Source organism: Molothrus aeneus, chromosome 11 (assembly GCF_037042795.1).
Source record: "Molothrus aeneus isolate 106 chromosome 11, BPBGC_Maene_1.0, whole genome shotgun sequence".
Classification (NCBI taxonomy): Eukaryota; Metazoa; Chordata; class Aves; order Passeriformes; family Icteridae; genus Molothrus; species Molothrus aeneus.
In genome coordinates this window covers 4,477,067-4,500,511 of record NC_089656.1, presented here as the reverse complement: position 1 = coordinate 4,500,511, position 23,445 = coordinate 4,477,067, and positions in this window count along the sequence as shown.

Sequence of the window (23,445 nt, the reverse complement as noted above, 5' to 3'; positions counted from 1 at the left end):
TTCTGAGTAGCAAACTAAGAAAGGTGACAAGGGAGGGACAGGGAAGGGATGCATTCATTTTATGAAGAGATTCAGCTCAGCTTTCTGCTGATGCATATAAGATGAAAGTTCGAGGGGAGAGAGCTGTTTCCACAAAAAATATTGTAGCTATTCTTAAAAGTTTAATGAGGACTGTAATACATATTACAAGCAGATTATATTTATAGTACTGAACGAATCCCATGATTTGCTCTAAACCTCATACTGCAATACTGGGGAGAAAAATTCCTTTGTTTACCACCAAGAAAAATATCACTTGCTAGTTACTGCAATTTAAGCATTCGGTCACTGACAACTTGGAGGTGCAATATAATGTTTTATTGTAATTTATTAGTCTCCCTCCTTGGAAGGGTAGTGAAACCCTGACTTGAATGTGCTCTGGCAAGGCACAAAAATGAGCTTGGCATTTCTGATAAATAGTGTAAAACAAGCAGCATATACAGCCATTAAGACTGTATGGCAGGACAGCTCTACAACTTTTCATTCCCAGAGAACAATTGGCCTCTCTGCATTTCTGTAAAGAAAATGATGCCTCTGAAGGAAGTTCTGGTTGCTTCCATGCAGCTCCCTCGCCACGGAGCTGGAGATGGAAGCCTTGCCTTTCTTAACATCTGACAGAAATTATTTTTCAAGTACAATGAAAAGGCAGGGAAAAAAGAAAAGAAAAGAAAAGAGAAGGCAAGTGTAGCAATCAGGCAGAGGCAGTAGCCTCCCTGTTTCCCCCTGTGCTGCTCCCAGCCCCGCTCCATCGGAGCCGCTGACGGACGTATTCAGGTCAGGAGCAGCGGCGCTGAATTAATGCCAGCAACCGTCACACCACTTCTGATCATCACAATAGCAAATTTTAATTATCAGGATAGTCTAGTGCCCTGATAAACCTGAATTCACTAGCCCATGGGAGCGTGTGCTGCCCAGAATCAGTAAGTAGTAATTCCTTGATCTGAGTGGAAATGTACCAGGAATTATCGTGGCTGTCACTGCAAGTTTATAAAGCATTTTACAAAGACATAGCAAGACATATTCCCTTACTCAAAGATCTTATAATCTGATATGAGATAAAAACAAGACAAGACAAGAGGCAACAGTTCAGGAGAGATCACTGATTATAAATAAAGGGTAGAAATAATTGTCTGAAGAAATATTTCAGCAAGGAACTCAAAGGAACAGAGAGGGTGCTGGCATACGAGATCAGAAGGATCGTTCCAGGCACACACAGCTGAAAATCAAGAGAATGTGATTACAGGACTGGAAAGAGCAGAGGGACAAGTGGCAGGAGAGAACGTGATAGTGCTGAGCTACTAGAAGCAAAATTAGGCACAGCCCTACAGTCACTCCAAAGTGTAGCTCTGCTGGATGTTAGCAAAGTATCCACAGCAGCAAGCCCAAAGAGCTGAAATGAGGACAGTTTAATTTAGAGGAGTTGCCATGATGAAGTAAGTGACAGATGATTCAAACATATTGATGAGGGTATAGTGGTTTTATATTATTTTTTACATATTTTGCAGAAATGGCTGTATGCATTGGGTGTAATTTCATGAACAGCTCTAGTCAGCCCACACATACAGCTTCCTAGAAATAAAACCTCTGACATAAACATGTTGCCAGTTGTACTTGCTGATCCAGAAAAAAAAAATACACTAAAAAGGAAAACCCCTTTCTGTTCCCTGTCAGATCCATCTTTGCACCAGAATGAAGAAGAAACCCCTCCAGTGTTACAAAGCTAAAGGTCCACCACCAAGCTATGATAGTAATCCCCATGTTGTGAGGGACCTTTATTCTCTCCTCCAAGATAGACAAATAAATTCAAAGGTGAACCAAAACCATTATCTGCTGGAGCCAGAACAGCTTCAGAAATTTGCCCAAATTAACTGGTCTTTCAGCACAGCAGCTCCATAGGATAATGTACAGTTGGTATCTGCAGGAGATCTGATATAAATGGAGCTGCTCTTCACCTTCATCGACCAATACAAAGGGAAAGGTCAGGGCTGGTTTCCTCATATGCCTGGAATGTCACAGGCTTTTTTCATGCAGGCATTTTCTGTCAAATATTTCCAGTGAGTTTGTGGGAATTAAAAAAAATGAATTTAATATCCCCTATGTTGTGTATGAACAGAACCATGTAAGTGTAGAGCAGCACTTGTGGTGGGGCTCTGTAGGTAAATGGAGAAAAATCCTAGGGCAAAGTGATACATAAGCAGAGGTGTTACTGAGGATGTGACACTGAACAAATTCCAACTACAGCAGGCACAGACCTCCTGCTCTTCTTGAAGTGGCTGAAGAGAAATCCTCTTTTCTGCAAACATGCAGTCATTCTTCAGTGATTATTTCAATCTACCTCGCTCCCCAGCAAAAATTAAAAGGCAAACATGAACTCTGCCTGTGACTAGGAGATTTATTTTGTAAAGAGTTACTATTTACCAGAGGCAAGGTTCACATTCATATTTTTTTTCACATTATGTGTAAACATTAAATATTATTCTTACATACAGTCTGGCTATACATAATTTACAGCACTTGAATTTCCTTCTCCTCATGAAGGAGGACGCCAAGTTCTCTCTCCCCGTGGATGTTTTACAAGGTGAAAGATTTGCATTCTTTAGCAGACTTACTGAATTGTTGGAGGGTGATGTACAATTTCTGAATCCTCATCAGCACAGAAAGCAAAGTTTATCTTGAAGTGTCAAAATAACGTGTTCCTTTAGTTTTGATCAGCAGAGCTCCCTCACTTTTGATCATTGCAAAGACTGAACATGGCACACACAGCAAAAGGATTCTGGGAACTATTAGCAGCTAAGCTTCTTCAGATTAACAGATTTCAAAAAATTACCTCCTTATCTTTTGATCAGAAATGAAGAGTTGTTGAAAGGTAACAACTGTTACACTCTCTCCTATTTGGCAAAGGAGTTGTCTTGTTGTGTGGCAAAGCAGCATGTTAGAAAACAACTAGTCAAAACTGTTACATGGATTCGGGGCCTGACAGCATCTCTGTTCATTTCTCATCCATGACCTTGTCTGGAGCAAAAACATGGTATATTCCTGATAATGTTTACCCAAGAGGTAAGAAACATTTCCAGCAATAGAATGTAAATTGTATAAAACTTCAGCTACACAGGCATTAAATCCCACTCTCTCTGGCATTAAGGAAAAGCAGATTCTGAAAGGAGCACATCTTCATTAGTGCTTACAAGGCATGAGGAAAATTCTGATAATTTCTGACTGCATTGGCTCTCTGATGGTGCAAATCTGCAGTGGAAGTAGGTGTGTGTAGGTAGGAATGAGCAGTTATGGCTCAGGCTTTTCTCCTACTGAAAGCAGAGCTGGCTCTAAGGGTTTGCCAAGGCAGCTGGAAATTCTCAGCTAAAATAACTCCTGTGAAGGCACAGGGGACTCAGAACAAGGACAGGCTGGCCAGCCTGAAGCCGTGGCTGGAAGCCACAAGGCCTGATGTGACATCCAGCTACATGGGAAGTTTTAGCCAGGCTGAGGTTAGTGCTCCTATCACTCAGGTTTCAAAGCAATTCTTTAATTTCTAGGACAAGCGTTCTCCTTCATGAGAAAACAAACAAGACCCACATTAACTGTGAAAAAGCACACTTGTGCACACAGAACAGTCTGATGTATTTACACAGAAGTATCAGTCCCAATATTTATATGCAATTTATCACATGTTTGAGAAGCTTTTTTAGGAGACAACAAAACCTAATATGCAAGAGAAATCCAAGTTTAGAGGAAGAGGTTTATTTACTCCATCCAGAGTCCTTTCCTGTCTCTCTTATATCTAGACTGCATTGGTTACAATTAACTCCCAGAAATTAAGGAGAAGTGAAAGAGGAAGGGAACAGTCTCTTCAAATATTCTCCCTTTGGGGCAGGTTTGTATAAATAGCCTAATTTTTCTCCTGAAAAAATTCTCTGGAAAAAGATATTTTCTCTGAAAAACTCTTCAGAGTGAGCACAAAGAACATAAGTGATATGTTATAAATAAGACACAGAGGATGCACAGCTATCTCCAGCTTCACTGGTAAAATTACCCCCACCAGTTATTGCCTGGTGCTTGGCTGGGCTGTCACACTCAAATCCAGATGGATTCTCCTCATGTGGAGTTGTGCTGTAAGCAGAAAATCCAGAGGCAGGCTGGTGCAGGGCTGGGGAGGTCACAGCAGTGCTCCTGTGACAGAGCTCTCAGCAAGGTGTGACCCAGGCTGAGCTTCTGGCCAGAGCTGCAAAAGGGATGGAGCTCTTCCAGCTGAGTTCTCTCCTGAGCTTTCTGCATGTTTGCATCCAGAGCTGCTCAGACTGACGCTCAGGAGGACATGAATCCATTCCAGTTAATATAACAGCTTCACCAAATGAAAACATCAACCTTTTCCTGATTTCTGGTAAGAAAGAAGCAGAAGTTTTGTTTTTTTTTTCCATCAGAGTGTGTCTGAAATACCCAATACTGTTTTACAAAATCAGGTAAGTACCTACTGCATACCAATATTAAAAATAAAAAAATGCTGACCCGGACAAAAATTTAAAAAAACATTCTATTAATTGTTTACAGCATGGGTTTATTCTGCCCCAATATTCAGAAAACATGCAGGAAGTTTTCAAGTTATACTCTAGAGTTCTGGAAGAACTGGTATAAATCAGCAGGTAATTTTCTGGTTTAAAACTTTAAGCTTCTTCAAGAGTTTTCAAACTTAAGAGTTTTCCAACTCTTTCTTTATTCATTGCTTGTTTATTTCCTGGTCCAGTTATGCCATGAAACACTGCTGTCATCTTTTAACATTATTGTTGCTCTTCTGAATACTACTCTGTCCAGTGAATCTGCCTGAAATCCAGCTATAGGGCCTCCTTTTAATGATCCCAATCAATGAATTCATCCTGACAATCCCCCACTTAGCTGGGAAAGCACAGAAGCTAAGAATAGTTAAGTAACTTGTCCAAGTTCATCTAAAATCAGACCTGCACCGCCTGGGTTGGAATTGTCATCAAAGCACTGCCATTTAACCAAGAGTAAATATTTACTTAAGAAACATTTTCTACCAGGTAGCATCTGGAATCACTGCTGTATTTCATATTTAGGATTTTGTCATAATTACAGAAGTTTCAAAGTATTTCAACATTAAAACTCCCCGAAATCTAATCTTTGGATCAAAATACCTGGCTGCATCTTTCATCCCCACTTCAGCACACACAGCCAGAAACCTTGGGGAAAAGGGGATTAGGGAACCCAGGCACCACAGGAGCACTCCAGACTGTTTTACTCATCTGTGTCTCAGTACCAGCTCTCTGATCAGTGTTTCCTGCACTGCCCAGAGCTCTGCTCCTCCTTATATCTCCTATTAATTACATTCCTAATTACATCCCTAGCTGAGTATAAACTGAACAGATACAGGAGTGATGCTCTGTAGTGCCACTGGCCAAGACACCTTTTCTCTTTTCCTGATGTAAATATAAAGATAGAAAATTATTTTCCTTTGATTGACACAATCACCATGAAAATTTCTGGCTTAAAAAAATAATTTAAGCAACCTATCTTGTAATAAAAAAAAAACCCAAAAACAAACAACCCCAACCCCCCCCCCAAAAAAAAACCACACCAAAAAAACTACCACCCCCCCCCATAAAAACCCCCAAATCCCCAAAAAAGATAAGAATGCCAGGTTTAATGTAGCTTATCTTTTACAATGGACTTATTTTATTTCCAAAAATATTTTCCCACTTTACTGTCATCGTTGTTCCTTGTTTTTTGGTTTTCTTTTCTTTTTTTGGGGTTTCTTTCCACCCTCCTGAGTTATCTATATTTATTTTGAGTAGATTATTTCCCAAGGATTTTTTTTTGTCATTACTTCTATATAAAGTGAACTTCAAGGACTTCTGATGAAAAATCAAATCACAGTAAAAATGTTTCTGTACAATACATCCATAATAAATAAGCATTGATATTGTAAGCTTAAGAGAGAATTCATTAAGAATCAAATAACAAAAGAGAAAACTCAGAAAATAAAGAATTAAAAATTAATGGACTTATTGTACAGGAAAGGAGAGCAAAGAGAATAAAACAAGAGAGCTTACTGTAGGCAAGTATGCTTAATGTTTATTTAAGTAAAAACAAAATGTAAAGAAAGTTAGATTAGTGGGTAGATGAAAAAGATATCCAGTGAAGGTAAGAAATAGGAAAAAGGTAAAGCCTATTGAATTTTCACAAAATTTCAGATTTGTTTCATTCTTTTTGTCATTTGTTTTTTCATTTAGGAAAAAAAAAGTCGAATTATCAGTGATCAGAGGATCCATGTTAGAGTCCCCTCTAAGAAAAATAAATAGCTCCATGACTTTAAAGAATTCAAATACATTTTCCATGAAAAATTAAGAGACTCTGCAGGAGTAAAGATCAGAAAAATATTGTTGCTGTTACTATTTTCAGGACTTTTACCAAGTCATCAATACACTTTTATTGCCAAAATATATAATTTGCTTACCATTTCTTCAAGATATTATAAATAAAACTGCCTCCTGAAACTCCACCCTTTCAGCTTGCTGGGCACAAAAAGAAACACTACTGGTTTATTTTGATGTGTAAAAATGTATAAATCAAAGAAGTGCTGTTTTCCTGGAAGTTTTCATGGACAAAAAAAAAAAAATCTATTTGAAAATGCACAGCTCAACACTTCCCTAAACTGTAGGGGAAACTGCATGGTTGGTAGGGTGTGTCATTGGTTATGTGAGGAGCAATACAAATATAACAGGTTTTTTAAAAAAGTTGATATTTATTGAAACTTAATTTCTGGATCTGAGTGAAGAAAACTCCCATTAACAGATCTCTGCAGACAATCATGCTAATTAAAGCTGTAAAGGGAGTTTTGAAATGCTGTCTCTTCCAAAATTCCTCCCAGTTCTGGGAGCACAGGCTGTGGATCAGTGGGGAGAGGCCTCGTTGCCCTCTGCAGGCTCAGCCCTGGCACTCCTTTGGTCCAGGCTGCAGAGGGAAATGGTGGTGTTTGGTCAGAGGTTGCATTTGAGGGAGGACCTTGGAGCTCTTTTCCAACCTCAATGATTCTGTGAGTCTGTGGAAGGCGATTTTTGGGCTATAACAGACCTGGAGATAAGGCTTACAAATGACACAGGAGTTTCACAGACACCTGGGAGTTAAAAGGCAACCTGAAAATGGTGCCACAGCCTTGGGTTTTGTAACAGTCACCAAAAAAAAAGATTCTTCTTTCCAGAGGACCTGGCAGTGGGGCCCTTCTCCAGCTGGGGCGAGTGGGGAGCCCCTGGGTCCTTCTGGGGAGTCTGGCTGCACTTCTCCACTGAGACTGATGGGTTTCAGTGCCCAGCCTGTCCTAACACCTTGGAGGGAGCCCAGCAGGACCTTCAGGCTCTCTCAAAGATCAGTCCTCTGAGCTCAGGGTGTCTCAAGCTAAAATTGCTGCATTAGGAAAGGATTGCAATTAATCTTGGCACCGCTGTGCTTCCGCAAGCTGAAAATGGTGGGAATTGGTGCTCTGAAAATGGTAAAACCCAAGCAAACTTTAGCACTTCTACTGCATCCAAGTGCTTTTTTTCCACATCAGATGGAATGCTGGTCAGACAATAGTTGCCTGAAGTAGGGAGAGTTTAGGCTACTCTCTGGAATTGTCTCAAGTCTTTAATTATGTTGTGTGTTAGTGGTACTCATTTGGGATTTGTATTTTGTCTGTTATATTTTATTGGTATGGCTATTATTTGTGTTGATGCTATGCTCTTTTTTATGTCTTTCTTCTAATCACTGCTCAATTGGTAAACTTTGGTATGTCTCTTAAAGGATTTTTTTGTATTATTATTTGAGACTCTTGGAAATGAGAAAATGGAACTAATTCTCTGTGTTCTGTGGGTTTGTGTCCTGTAAAGATGTTTTTTTCAGGCTGTGAGGCTGTATTCAGTGTATTCTGTATTGTCTAAAAGCAGCAGCCTTTCTCTAACATGCACACAGAGCACTAGCTAATTGAAACAGAAACAAATAAATAACCTACTAAACACACCCAAAGCACTAACATTTCTTTGATAATCAGTGCTTGAAAAAAATCTGGTTTGAATTTTTTGTATGAACGAACTTTTTTTTTTTTTTAATCTCCTGAATAAGGACATTTATTGCTCATTTGTTTATAAACCAAATTGTTCCCATCACTGTAAATAACTTCTGGAATGTTGTTCCCTCCACTGTGCTAAGCTTTAATATAGCATAGCAATGAGTGGGATGTGCAACTTCTGCTTATCTGCTCTATTTTGGACAATGTCAGTGGCTCATGTTTATTAAGAAAGTTGGCAGGGAAGCTGAATCTCTGGTTTCCCCCTGGTAGATAAACTCTGCCTGAGCTAACATTCATGAGGATCTTGGAAGGCTCATTTAAATACAATGCCTAAGGCTATGCATTTTTTTTTGTTGGATTCCAGAACGGCACAAAAAGCTTTTGCTTTTCTGATGTTCTTTTGGAACTGATGCTTATGTATTACAAAGTCTGGCCAGGGTTGTGTAGAAAGTACCAAGGGTCTGTGTCTGAGCTGAGTGTTCAGGTATCTCTGCACATTGTTATCCTCATTGCAAGGAAGGCTTTTTCTGGAAGGGGAGACTTAGAGCAAAAGATAAGTTCCATCTTGCCAGTATATTTGTATTTCTATTGTCAGATTTTAGGGAAACTGAGTAAGCATTTTGCCTCCTTTGTCTGGGACCATGGATCTCAGCCATTCACAAATGTAGTGTGTCTTCCTCAGGCCATAATAACCTATGAAATTTCTTCACTGAATCCAAACATTTATTTTAACTGACAACTCTGCCTGGTTGTCCAAATAAGATCCTTTTCAATCTAACAGCCTAATCTGAACTTTTCCTGCAGTTAAAAGAAAGATCAGAAATATTTTCCAGCTCTTTAGGCAGTAGTCATTGCTTCACATTATCCCTATGCTCTATTTCAGAAGTGCTGAGAGTATCTGAATATGTTTGGATACCTTAAATAGAAAAGTTGAAAAATAAATGAATAAGTCAGGTATTTGCCTATTTCTGTCATCAGTGCCATCAGTAGTTAGTGCTGTATGTGTTGCTATGCTTTTCTAGCTGTCATTTAAGTACTGCATGTATCAGAACAAAGTAGCCCATAAAAATGGCATTTTTTCATCTTTAGAGGAAATTTTGAAAGGGTCAAATCTTCCTGGAATATTCATGAGGTGGAGGTGCTTTTCAATAAACATACCATGTCATATTTTATAAAAATAACTTTTGGTTCTGTCTCACAGGTGCCTCTACCATTTCCTGCATCTCTGGATGTAGTGATGGGTTTTGTCCAAAAAACTTTGTGGGTCTTGTATATGTTGAACTACATCAGATGAAGACACCTTCCCTTTTGTAAACCAAAATGGTATTTGTCACCCTTGAGCCAAGAATGCCACAAGAACAGACAAGAGACCCAAAGAAAGGAGAAAAGAGGGTTTATTGCAAAAGATTCTTCGGGTTTAATAGACTGATGCGTTACATTCTACTTGATTGGCTAGTTAATAAAAAACATCTTTCTCACACACTGTCCTTGAGAAGAACAGGAAAAGAAGGTGGAAAACCACCACCTGCAGATTGTTTATACAAACAAGTTATCACTTTCTTACAACTCCCTAAAATCCACAAGCTACTGTGAGAAACGATTGCTGTTTCTCTCTCTCTCTGACCAGCTGGCATCCACAGCTATTACTTTAGAAAGAAAAATAAATTTACAATCATATTGCAAGCATTATAAAACCCAAAACAACAAGCAAAAAACCCAAATGAACAAATGAGCCAAGAAAATGCAGGAAGTCCCAGTTCTGAACTGTGATTTCACAAAGAGTGACAGGGTGGGGTGTGATGGTGTTCACAGGGGTCTGAGGATGAGGGAAGAGACCAGGATCTGACTCCATGTTTCAGAAGGCTGATTTATTATTTTATCATATATATTATATTAAAACTATACTAAAAGAATAGAAGAAAGGATTTCATCAGAAGGCTGGCTAAGAATAGAAAAAGAAAGAATGATAACGAAGGTTTGTGTCTTGGACAGAGAGTCCGAGCCAGCTGACTGTGATTGGCCATTAATTAGAAACAACCACATGAGCCCAATCCCAGATGCACCTGTTGCATTCCACAGCAGCAGATAACCATTGGTTACATTTTGTTCCTGAGGCCTCTCAGCTTCTCAGGAGAAAAGATCCCAAGGAAAGGATTTTTCAGAAAGTATCATGGCTACAGTGGGGTGTGAGGGTTTGGTGCTGCACTGGCTCTTTTCCAAGCTCCTGGTCCATGGAGTGGAAAGCTTGGCTTAGGGAAGAGGGCTCCTGCTTCCCCAGAAGCCCCTCTGCAGCCTGAAGGAGGGATAACTCAGCACTTGGGGACTGAAGCAGCCACCAGGCTGAACAGGATTCCTCCTTAGTCAAGCTCCAGCTACCCAAGAGCAAGTGAAAGCACTAAATATTCATCTCCTGTGGGTCTGAGTGGTCTGTGAGAAGCTGAGCTCCTCAGCAAGCAGCCCTTGCTGAAAGCAGGAGCACAGTGCCTTTGAGCAAGGCTCCTGTTTTGCTTTCAGAGCACTGCTGAAGAAGGAGACACCGAGTCTTTCTTTCCTGCACAATAGCCAAGTGGTAAGAATGCTTGCCCTGTAAAAGGCAAGCAGGGATTCAATTCCCTCTTGTCTGAACTTCAAACCTAACCTTTTATCTTCAAGATGAGTACCCAAAACACAAGGTTTGCAAGAAATAAGGCTACTCAGGAGGTGGGGAATGTTGCTGTTCTCTTGGAGCAGTACCTTTGTGCAGGAAAAAAGCTCAAACCTCACAAGGTCAGAAAGGATGGATAACTTGGCAGTTCAGTGTTCAAGGTGCTCATTACATTTGGTCCCTGCTCCAAGGCCTGCTTCTCCTTTCTGTTTTTGAATGCAATTCCTGTAGAATATAAAATTCAGTTCTGTTTTCTATAGAGGAGGCAGGTAAGTACAGACCTACTTATAAATGAGTACTTTAACTGTGAGGAGAAGGAACTCGCCAGCCCTCCAGCCAGGGATCACACTTAGGCTAAACAGGCTCATAATTAAACTAAGCTATGCTAAAAAATGAAGCTCCTGGCTTGGACAACAGCAGCCAGCTTTTCAAGGAAAAAGACACTGGTTAAAAGCAGTTTCCAGTCTGGGAATCATAGGAAAGCTGAAAAAAGAAACAACTCCTGAGGAAAGCAAATAAATGGAGTAGCACCTAGACTGGATCTCAGCTGAGTTTAGGTGTCAGGCTTGTCAAGAGTGATGTAATTTGGGGCCTTATCCAGGGGAGACGAAAAAGCTTCAAGGTCAAACAGCAAGATCCCCCTGAAGTTCAGGTTTTTGAGGTTTAAGTGACAGATTTCTAGACAGGAATTTTAAAGCCAATTATTGTTTATCTTTTTTTACTTAACATTCTTTTTAGGAAAATCACAACTGACGTGAAAGCACTTTAACCATAAGCCTGGTCAAACCCCTGAGTCTGAGGGTCAGTGAGAGCTGAACTGAATTTCTGCTTCTGCCCTCATACAAAGCTTGACTAAATGTTAGCCCAAGCAGCAGAACAGATTTTTAGAAGCCATGAAAAAACCCCATGGACAATTTATGACCAGTTGCCTCATTGCCTGCTGGGTTAAGGTGCTGCAGCTCTCTGAAGTCTGTGGAATGATGCCAGCTTGTGTCCACAGCCAGTGTCACTCAAAATTCAGCTGCATCTTTTTAAAGTGCAAAATGTCATTAGTTGTACCAGAAGCTGACATGAAGTAGCATTTCCACCTAATTGTCCTATCCTTTTACTGACAGCTTGCTGTTGCCCTTCTGAAACCTTGTCACTTGGAATTTTGCTGAAAAAGTGCATTTGGTACCATTTTGAACCAGCCTTTTCCTTAAAAATTATTGTTGGAAAAGTGAAGGAGAACAGGGAGGTGGACCAGGTATTCTGTCCTACATATATAAAAAATATAAGTCTTTGCCATAAAGTTGTCATGATTCTTTGTCTCCCTCCATTGTATTTTCTTCCATCAAAATTTTTATCTGCTTCTTTCCTAGAATCACTGAAATTTTTGAATATGTCAAAGTCTCATATCACCAATGGAAAGCTGGTGACATAAGTAATTTCCCTCTGGTTTTGGTCAATAAAAATGTTATTTAACTGTATTTGCAAACCCCAGGAGTGTGTTACTGTTGGTAGATTCAGTATTGTATACCAAGGTAGCTATTGAGACAAACCAAGGAGTGCTTCCAGAGAGCTCCAAATAATTAGAAAAATACAAGATTACAATCATGATATTAAATTTTGGTTCTCAAAAAGTTGATGGAGGCTATAAACCTACGTCATACACAAAGAACAGGTACTGTGTGATGCCTTAAGAATCTGGAAGGGAAAAAAACTGAAAAATCATAGAATTGAGCCCATCAGCTGATATGGATAATGAAGGAGGAACTTTTTACCACTTCTTGGTTATAGATTTTCTTTGGGACTAAATAAAATTCTACCTCTCAAAGTGTTACATCCCAAACCCATGAGATAGACACCAAGCCATAGCTGATGATCATAAATGTACTCAAACCCATTGGAAGGAGAAGAAAATTCATCTGTCTGTTTTGCATGGTGAAAGCCAAAGGTATAAGGCCTTAAGTTCTAAGAAGAAAATCTAGAAAGCCTGAATGTTAGGTACAGTTAAGTGAGATTGTATCAGCCAAAAAGGAAATTATTCTTTTTAATATATATATGTTGCAACTCCACCGCTCAGAGTAGAGGGAAAAACTTAAGAGAATTATTTTTTAATTTTTAAAAAGTGTATGTGTGTGGCAGAAACTGTAGTAGAAAGTAAAAACTCAGAGGAGGGCCAAAAGAAAATTAGAAGGTAATTATCACTGTATTGGAAAAGGGAAAAAAAATTAGCTAGAACCTCAATAGTGAAGATATGTGATGAACAAAGAGAGTACAAACTGATGGATGAAGGGAGCAGGACACCATTTTTTGTTGTCAAGAAATTTGTTAAGGCACAGGATACTGCCAGAACCTAGCAGATGGGAAGGAGATGCTGAAAATGGTAAAAGTAACAAAAAAAGATGAGATTTTTTTTCTTTTTTGTGAAAGAAAAAGTGAAAAGATTACTATTTAATGCAAAATAGCAAGTATAAACAGCTCTGTTAAATTAGAGGAGAATAACACAATAAGGAATGGAAATCCTAGATTTAATCCTGGAGGCATGGGGCCCTGGAAATGACACTGGAAACAAAGGCTCAGGCATTGGAGATCTGGAAAAGCAGGAGATGGAGACTTTACTGCATTGCAGTGCAGGACACACAATTGTGGGAAGAATAAAGATGTGGCTGGACAAAAGTCACTTGATTCAGTGTCACAGAACTTAAGAGAACATGAATTGAAACTGAAGAAAGGCTGTGCCCAACGGGAATTACCAGAGAATTCTGTAAAAGACAGAGAATTGAGGAATGAGGAGACACTCCCTGATAAATAAAGCAATATTATCTGATTTCTACTGGCCCTCTCCCATCCTGCTGGTCCCAGGTCTGATGCATCTGAGCTCCTTTGGGTGGGTACATTACCCACTTGGAACTGCCTGTACAATTTTCACAGCAGCATTTTTCACCTAGTAATATGCTTTACCTTGTGACTTATTAATAGCACATCAGCCTGCTGAGAGAGAGGATTTCTGGCTTTACCTCCTTACATCAGCCTTGCAAATGCTCCTTTTCTCAGCCCTCCAGTCTGAGCCCCTGTTGCAAATGTGGGTGTTAAAATTCTGTGTGAATCTTAGTGAAGTCTCTTCTTAGGTGGATGTTGACTGGAGAGAGCAACACAACAGAGGTGAAACATTTGAGATTCTGCATCTTGCATGCAAACTGGGAGTTGTGGGATCACATTTTTACTATGGCAGAGTGTTTTCCTTCAAATTATTATTCTATGATTCTATGATATTAGAATACTACACAGTTATCTTAAATATGTGAAGTGTTTACATCACTATTTTTCTCTGCATATCTTTATTCTTAATTATATTTATATATTTTTGAGGCTTTGATAGCTTTATAATTGCATATTCTCCTCTGTCAGATAAAGAATCTCAACTCCTCCAGGAGTCTGTTATTATTGTTGTTTTTATAGCTTTGCTCCAGTTAGGAGAATGATTTAATATTAAACATTAAAGTATTCCCTTTTTGTCTCTCAGAGATAGGCATTTTAATCCTCTGTAAGAGGCATCATGTGTCTGTCTGCTGAGCACCTGCACCAGCAGAGTGGTGACAAGTTAGAATTTGGGACCCAAGGTGGCATTAGTCAAAGCTGTATGCATGGAAAAATACTGCTTCTTTCCCCAGGGCTCATCTGCAGCACGCAGCAAATTCTGCAGACAACAAAGGAAATTATGGGAAGAAAGTATAGTCAGCACAGGCAGGTAAACCTGAGCTGCAGTTGTGGCAGCCTGGCTGAGAGGGCTCAGTTTGAGGCAGTTTGTCCCACAGAGCCCCAGCTTGTCACCTGCCTGGCACTCGAGGCATGCTGGCCATGGGGAGGCCAGGTGATGGTGACAGTGACAGCAAAAGATGACACTGTGCCCATGGAGCAGCACAGCCTGACCCTCCCACAGCAGAGCTGGGGAGCTGCAGCTGCCAGAGACACTGGTGCTGGCAGGAATGAGAATTCTGCCTTCCCAGAGGATCCTGGCTGGGAATGAGTGGGGAAAAGAACGGGTTTCTGAAGGATCCTAACACCTAGAGCCATAACCTGTTTTTTAATTCTTCTCTTAAATGTTTGAAGACACGATGCTAGAGCACAATTTCCTATATTTATATTTGCCAATGCGTACCTTTCCTCAAAATATAACAAGGCAATGAAGAGAAGAATTTAAAAATCCTTCTTTTCACAATTATGTTGGCAGTTCAAGTTTGGAAGTGCCCTTCTGACACTATCCATAAGAACTGTCCCACCTGGAAAAGAGTCAAACTCTCCAATGCAGAAGCACAGGGCCTGACTGTGCCCCAATTTGGCTCATTAACCATACCCTGTTAATGATGAAGTCCATTTGTTTGGTACTTGTATCAAGTCACATGCTAGAAATCCTATTAAATAATTCAGTACCTGTATTTGACAGTGGTAAATATTTACATAATATTATTACATGACTTTTTTACAACAGGTTTGTCTTTCTATGATCATTTGGAACAAGAAAGATTCTTCTGTAATGCATATAGTTATATACTTATTAAAATTCAATTAAGTATATAACTATAGTTATATAGTCATATAGCTATGTACTTACTTAATTGAATTTTAAATTCTTTTAGCAGCTTTGTCTGGTTTGGCTCTATTTTCTCCCAGAATCATCCTAAGAATCAGCTTTAACAGTGATGTGATACAAAGTTTTGTAAAAGTCACCTTTAAGATAAGCCATACATATTTATTTATTTAAGCCTTTTCTCATTGATCAGCCTTCCCAAGGCCTCAGTCCTGAATGCCCTTTCTGTTTGTCAATATGGTTTTTTTTAAACCAGACACCACAATAGGGTTTTTCTGACACTGCCTGAGAGAGCACTGAATCTGCAAAACCACTAAAGCACTTTTGCCTCCTTTCTCTGTATTCTCACAGTAAAATATATGCAGTTGAAAGCAGTAAAAATAAATCCTTAGAATATTACACAAGGTGGCATAAGTAAAGCTTTCCTGCTTTTTAAGCTGATTTGCATCTTTAATAGATCTCATCTATTTCACCTAAGTGCAATCTTTATATCTACTTTATATGTATAATCTTACCATCCAAATAGCTATAGCAGTGAAAATGAACTCTAAGAACAATCAAGATTTTGTTTGGTGATGGAATTTTGCTAAAGAATGGCAAGAATTTTTCCCTTTTCCAAAGTATATTGAGTATATAAAAGTATATATCCATTCTTCTGTGGCACAGTGTGTGCCTCCCTCTCTCCCTCTGCTTTAATTCTGATTCCATCAAAAATCAGAATCCTGTGACTGATGTTCAAAATGAGCTGAGGTGATATTGAGGTTTTGAACTTTATCTGAGCATGTCACTCACTTGAAGGCATTCCAGACCTCAAATGGCTCAGTGCCATTCTTCAGAAATGAGACAGGAACAAGTATTGATTTTTCCCCCTTCTTTTAAACTGAGTACCTAATGAGCAAATGAAGATATGGTTGGTCCTGGATTTATTAGGTGATTTAAAAGAAGCTTCTTGGAGTACAAATGTATGAAGAACAGTTTATTGCAATTCTACTTTAATTTTCTTTTTTTCTAAGGGAAATTTTTGTTATAATGTTTCTGGATTTTGAACAGAGATTAGATAAATTATACCATATTATATTTCCATCGTAAACTAAATGGTAAAATATATTCTTTGGATACGACAAGAGACAGTTACAATACTACAGCATATTTTCATTGGTACTTGAGAAAGTAAACAAATTTAAAAGGCACTGGAAAAAAATACAATGCTCCCTGAAGGTATGAGTGTTTCTTCAAACTGAAAATTACAGGTTTATAAGAAAAGCCAAGTACTTCCTCAAAACAGAGTGAGAAATCTGCTGAATTTATGTGAGATAAATATATTGAAAAGGCATCTGAAACCACTGAACAGGTATGAAGCAAATGCATCCTATTGTGACAAAAAAATTAGTGCACAGATGAGTGGAAAAGTCTCCAGAACAACTAGAATTAAAAAATAATCTAAAATCTTTAACAAATAAAATGGGCAGACCTACAGCCACATGTATATAGTGGTTTAGAACTAAAATTGCAGATTCATTACAAGGAGAGAGATCTTAAAAGATTTCAGCAGCTCATGATAGATGTGGCCTGGGCAGGTTTGTGTCCCACCTGGCACAGAAAGGGGAAGAGGTGACAAAAATCATGTAAGGACAGAGGGAGCAGAGACACAAGCTCAGAGCACCAAGCAGGCTGTGACCAGCACAGAGAGGGGATGACAGAGCCTGGGCAGCAGCTCAGGGGGGATCCTGCCCTGTGCCAGCCCTGGGGGCACCTCTGGGTGCTCTGGATCCTCAGCACAGCAGGGACAGGAGCTCCTGGAGCTGAGCAAGGGCCTGGAGCATCTTGGTGATGCCCCAGGTTTAGCTTTTCTATTTTTCAGATTCTGTGCTGCTTTAGTGTGTGGGTCTGGGCTTCATATGAAGGGATGGTAAGCTCTGTGCACAGAGCAGGGAGACAAAACAATTCCTGCTCCAGCTGGGCACCAAGGACAAATGATCCAAATCTCAGCCCCAGAGCACAAACACCGTGGGCTGGAGAGAGAAAAACAAGCAGGGTGGGACTGCATGGGCTAAAGCTGGAATGGGACAATGAACTGCAAGATGCAAATGGAGCAGAACTGATCCCAGGGAGAGACCCCGTGCCCGGCCGTGCATTTTGGGACCATTTTGGTTCATCTTGGGTGCAGCCCTGGCTGGGCTCTGGTGCTCCCCAAGGTGGATCCATTGAGGCCTTTTAATAAATCCCTGCTTTATTCTGTAACTCTGTCCAGCCTCTGTTCTAGGGCAGCCTCTCAAGGTATCAGCAGTGCCCAGGAAAGGCTGAGGGAGCTGGGGCTGCTCCGCCTGGAGAGGAGCCTCAGCTGAGAGGGGCCTCAGCCCTGGCTGTCCCTGGCTGTCCCTGGTGTCCCTGTCTGTCTGTCCCTGTGTCTCAAGTCTGTCCCTGTCTGTCCCTGTGTCCCCCAGTCTGTCCCCGTGTGCAGGGAGGGCAGAGCAGGGCCCAGGCTCTGCTCCGGGCCCAGCCATGGCCCCAGAGCCACGGGCAGGGCCTGAGCCCAGCCCAGTCTGTCCCGGTCTGTCTGTCCCTGAGCCCAGCCCAGTCTGTCCCTGTCTGTCTGTCACTGTGTCCCCCTGTCTGTCCCTGTCCCTGTGTCCCAGTCTGTCCCTGTGTGCAGGGAGGGGCAGAGCAGGCCCAGGCTCTGCTCCAGGCCCAGTCATGGCCCCAGAGCCATGGGCAGGGCCTGAGCCCAGCCCAGTCTGTCCTGGTCTGTCTGTCCCTATGTCCCCCAGTCTGTCCCTGTCTGTCTGTCCCTGTGTCCCCCTGTCTGTCCCTGTGTCCCCCTGTCTGTCCCCGTGTGCAGGGAGGGGCAGAGCAGGCCCAGGCTCTGCTCTGGGCCCAGCCATGGCCCCAGAGCCACGGGCAGGGCCTGAGCCCAGGAGCTGCCCCTGCCCATGCCCAGAGCTCCTGCCCTGGGCAGTGCCAGCCCTGAGCAGATGGTGCACAGAGGCTGTGCAGGCTCCTGCCTGGGGACATTGCAGAGCCACACGGACACACTGCTGTGCCCTGGGCTCTAGGATGGCCCTGCTGGAGCAGGGAGGTGCCACCAGAGCAGCCCCTCCAGCCTCACCCATCCTGGGGTTCTGGGACATCTTGTCTGCGGCATCATGGAAATAAAATACTATTTCTGAATAGCATACACTACACCAACACTGAAAGATGTAGCCATGATATTTTCTGAAAAATCCTTTCCTTGGGATTTTTTTTCTCCTGAGAAGCTGAGAGGCCTCAGGAACAAAATGCAAACAATGGTTATCTGCTGCTGTGGAATGCAACAGGTGGGTCTGGGATTGGGCTCATGTGGTTGTTTCTAATTAATGGCCAATCACAGTCAGCTGGCTCAGACTCTCTGTCCGAGACACAAACATTTATTCTTTCTTTCCTTTTCTATCCTTAGCTAGCCTTCTGATTAAATCCTTTCTTCTATTCTTTTAGTATAGTTTTAATATAATATATATGATAAAATAATAAATCAAGCCTTCTGAAACATGGAGTCAGATCCTCATCGCTTTCCTCATCCTAAGATCCCTGTGAACATCGTCACAGAAAGACACATCCAGAAAAATAAAATGGATAGTACTGTTAATAATCCACAGTCATATCCCAGTCTCAATGATCTGTTTATGTCTGCCTCCCTGCAGCATTAATGATTAAATGTGGTAATTCAATGTATAACAATTAGCTTGGGATTACAGAATCCATCTGAATGCCAAGCAAGAAGTCTTTATGTTAAGATGGAATTTCTGCTGCCATCCATTTATTATAAAAGTCTCTCTGAGCATCTGATCTAATGTAATAGGTTGTCCAGAGTACATATAATAATCTAAATAGCATTGCTAAAAATTAGATATGATAGTGTTGATAAGTTAAGTGCATTTCCAGCAACACACTTTTTATGAAGACTGTTTATTACTACTATTGGCTTATATTCATCTCTAAGTGCTTGATAAAAATTCCTGGTGCAAAAAAGATGTGTAATCACTCATTCATCAGTAATTCTTTATTATCTCATTTTCTCTTGGGAAGAAAATATGTGTGTATGCATCAATCAATTGATCAAACGATAACGTGAAAATCTAAATCATGTCAAAAGCATTCAGAGAATATCAATGTAGAGCCAGACCTATCAATTCTTACTGACATGAGCTGGCCTTTCAAAACCAGTGTGATAATTTACATAAGGGAAAACTGTCCCTCGCAGCAAGGACTTTGATGTCCTGATCCTTCAACCAAGCACAGGGTAAATTTCTGCTGCACCTGTCTAGTTAGCCCAATCCTGTAAGACTCGAGTTAATTAACGTCAAATCAGAATGAAAACTCAGCTTTTTTGCTGGATTTTTATCGGTAATTTTGCCCTGCTTTCCTCCTGGGCCTTTCCAGCAGCATGAGCCAGGTAGCTTGTCTGTCTCTGAATGCAGCACAATCCTCCTTGTCAGTAAAACATCAAATATGAGCAAACTCAGCTGAAGCAGGGACACAAACAGATCAGAAGAGCATTGAGTGTCCTCCCCAGCCCCAGTTCCCCACTCTGTGCCTCACAGTCTGTCAGAGGATGGCTTGGCAGAGCGATGCTGAGAGTTAAAGCTCTTGTAAAGCACTTGCGTCTCCAGCAGCATCTTTTCCTGCCTGGGCTGATTGAAGGGCAGGCAGCAGCATGGTGTGATGTAGGGAATGTTTGCTGGGAAGCCCTGGCAATGCCATCTTGAAAGGCAGACAATGAGCACAGCCTCAGCCACAGCAGGCTGTGACTGGATCCTTTGAAACCACAGAACACAGATATGCAGACCTCACCAGTCTTTACAGCTTTTACCCTTCCACAGGGAGCATTGCACTTATGAAATCTTTACAGTGTTTTTAGGGCCTCCTTTCTAAGGAAAGTTCCCACAGTAGTGTAGAAAAAGGCTATCAGTGCTCCAAATGTGTATTTCTGGGCACACAAATCTGTTATTTCTCCTGGACCAACTCTGCCTACTGAATCCTGCACGGATAATCCAAATGTAAAAATATACAAATATTGGCAGCCAATAGGGGGCTTTTCATCTCAAGCAAGAAAACAGAAGTAATTCTGATAGCTTTTCCAAGAGAAGCCTGGTGGGGCTTATTTGCCAAAGTTTGACTCTGCAGTAAACAGGGTACTGCTGTTTCTGTTTTGAAGTCTTCCTGAGCAACATTCGCTGATGGATTGCCATGTACAGAATGTGGATAAACAAAGTGATGAGCAGAGAGAGGCTCCACACGAGTGCCATGAAGGCAGACTGTTTATATGGGCTCATCTTGTTCAGAAATCTTCCTTTAGTGCTCTGCTTTGTGAAAGAACTCGGCCGATGAAATGCAATTTATCATTGGAAGCTATATGTGGGAAACACACCGGTGGAGAATATGGAAACTGGGAAAACACCACCTGCTTTGCAGATAAGAGGAGATGTTTTGGAATATCCCAGTGTTTTCTGTGAGGTTCAAGGCAGAACCTTTCATTCTAATTTCCCTCTCTGTGGGATTGTCCTGTGTAGTTCTGCAAGCACAAGCCCTTCCTTCTTTTTTTTTTTTTCTTTTTCTTTTTCAGGTAGAAAGGGCTTCAATGCTCTTTTGTAACATTTAGTTAAATACCATAGCTCTAAATTTTGGTTAAGGCAGAAATGTTCAAACCTTATTTAAGGTGTCATAGATTTATGATCTGTACAGACACAGAAATGGTGCATATGCAATGTATGGCTCCATGGTAAACCATGACAACATGACAAAACAAAGATTTTTTAGTATGAATCTAGGACTAGCTATGCATAAATATTCATGGGATTTTGTGGAGGAAAGAACACGGGCAGTACATTGCATTCAGATAACAATGTTGATGATAATAAGGGGAAGAATTTGGAAGTATATGAAGAAAAATGTTCAATGTTTTAAAATTGCTTTTAGTTGAAAAACTTCTGCTTTAAAAATAATCTTTAGAAGTTTGTAAATGGATTGAATAACTTTAATGTGTTTGACCCAAACCAAACCTGTACATTTTGGGATCTGAATTTAAAAAAGAAAAGGGTTATTTTTGGTTGTTTGTTTTGGGTTTTCTTTAGGGTTTTTTTTGGGGTTTTTTTTGACCTCCAAGTGGAAAGTCTCCTCTTTTCATATTTTTCACCTGTGAAATGTTTTGATATGTCCAAGAGAGCACCAGAAGAAGCAAGCACATGCACAGTCGGGTAGGCAGCATTCACAGTGTGACAAACTACACATATTAGAGGTTGATTTTCAGAACAGGGCTATCCTGGAATTACTGTTGAGCAGCAGCTCTTCAGCAGAATATTTGCTACATTTTGGGAACATTATGGTACCTGCAACTTTCTCTTAATTTTTTTTTTACACCTGCTAAAATGTGGTCAAAGCTAAAATATGTTAAATGCCTTTTTGATAATTTTTCTTCTGTGAGCAGCATGTACAACAGAGAATGACAGTTTGAACATGTGCCAGTATAAGCATATGGGGTGTTAATGGTGGGAACATAAAATGCTTTAGGCAGCTTCATTTCTCCAAGAATGATGCACAGAAAATCAGTTTTCTCCTTGAGGATGAACTTTGAAAAGTCATAGACAGGCATTTTCCAACACAATGTTTCTCTAGCACTGTGGGTCCCCAAATTAATATTTTAGTCAGAATAATGGAACTCAATAAAATGATCTCATATACCCTAGACTTTCTCACCTCTGGGTAAAAATGATTGTTTCTTATTTGTGTCTCCTTTCTGGCCCCTACTGCTAATACACCAATTTTTCTTCTGCAATCCTGCAATAGGCCAAACAGCCTCATCTGGTGACTTTTTAACAGAATAGGATCTTGCAGCTCTCTCAGCTTTCTAATGATTTCACCTTTTGTTAACACTTTAGGGACTAAAAACTCTTTTTTATTATTTTTTTTCCAATTACACCAGCAATTTGCTGAAGGCTTGCCTCTTAAAGCTTAGTATGTGCTACTACAACCTGGTGTGAGTGTGAGGAGGTAGGTGGGAGGGATATTGAATTCTGGAATTTGTGAATCAGGTCTGTCAATAAAAGCACTTTCAGAGGAGATGCTCGTCTCCTCTGCCAGTTCAAGGCTGATGATCCCCATCCCTGTTCCCAGGGAGTTCCACAGGAAAACTGGCACTGTCTCCAAGTCTGGCAAAAGCAATTACAGCCTTGCTGAGAAGTGTCTGGCTTCCCAGTCCCTCTCCTGTTGTACATGGGAAAGGTAATGAACCAATAAACTGTAGCCCAGCTGAAGACACAGCAAAAATCAATGGCAGTGTTTGATCTGGGAGTTTTGATATTTGGTTATGGTTTTGGTTGGTTTTCTTGGGAGGTTTTTTGGGGTTTTTTTGGTTCAAGTGTCCTTAAAGCTCAGTAAATTAAATTCTATAGAAGATCACACCAATCTCCTTCAGCCATATCAGATACAGAACATATTGTAACAGATTAATACTATGTTTATTTTCCTTCTGGATGGTTTTCATCTAGTTTCAAATACTACATACCTATTGGCAATATGCTCTTTGTGTTTCGGTGCCCATAAATAAGTTGTGACATGGTTTTGATCTTTTAAAAGTTGACTACAACTGGTACCAGACTATTTTTGGATGGAAATGAGCTTTAATTTACCTTTACTAATCACTTTAGATACTGTTTCAGCTGCAGAGGGTTAATGTGGTGGATGTACATGTTATTAATTATGAAAGTGGAGAACATCATCCAGCTGAAATTAATTAATTATGGTTTTTTTTGGGTGAGAGAAGTCTAGTGTGGCAGTAGAGATGTAGGGTCACGATTCCCTGCATCATATTTAGAGCTGATTGTATTAGATGTGACAAGCTTTGCACTGAAGCTGGAGTTTTGTTCATACAGTAATGATACTGCTCTTCTCCTATTTTGGTGCAATTTACCAAAGATTAGAGTCTTTACACCCATTTTTTCTCATTATTTGTTGGTATATCTGGGTTTTCATAATTGCAGGCTACTTCTGAATCCTTTTTGTTTCACAGCAATTCTGGTACAAACTCCTCTATTAAAGTTTTTTCACTTTACTTGGAAATATTAACAGTTTGACCATTAAGTCAAATGTGAACTCCTGGGCCAA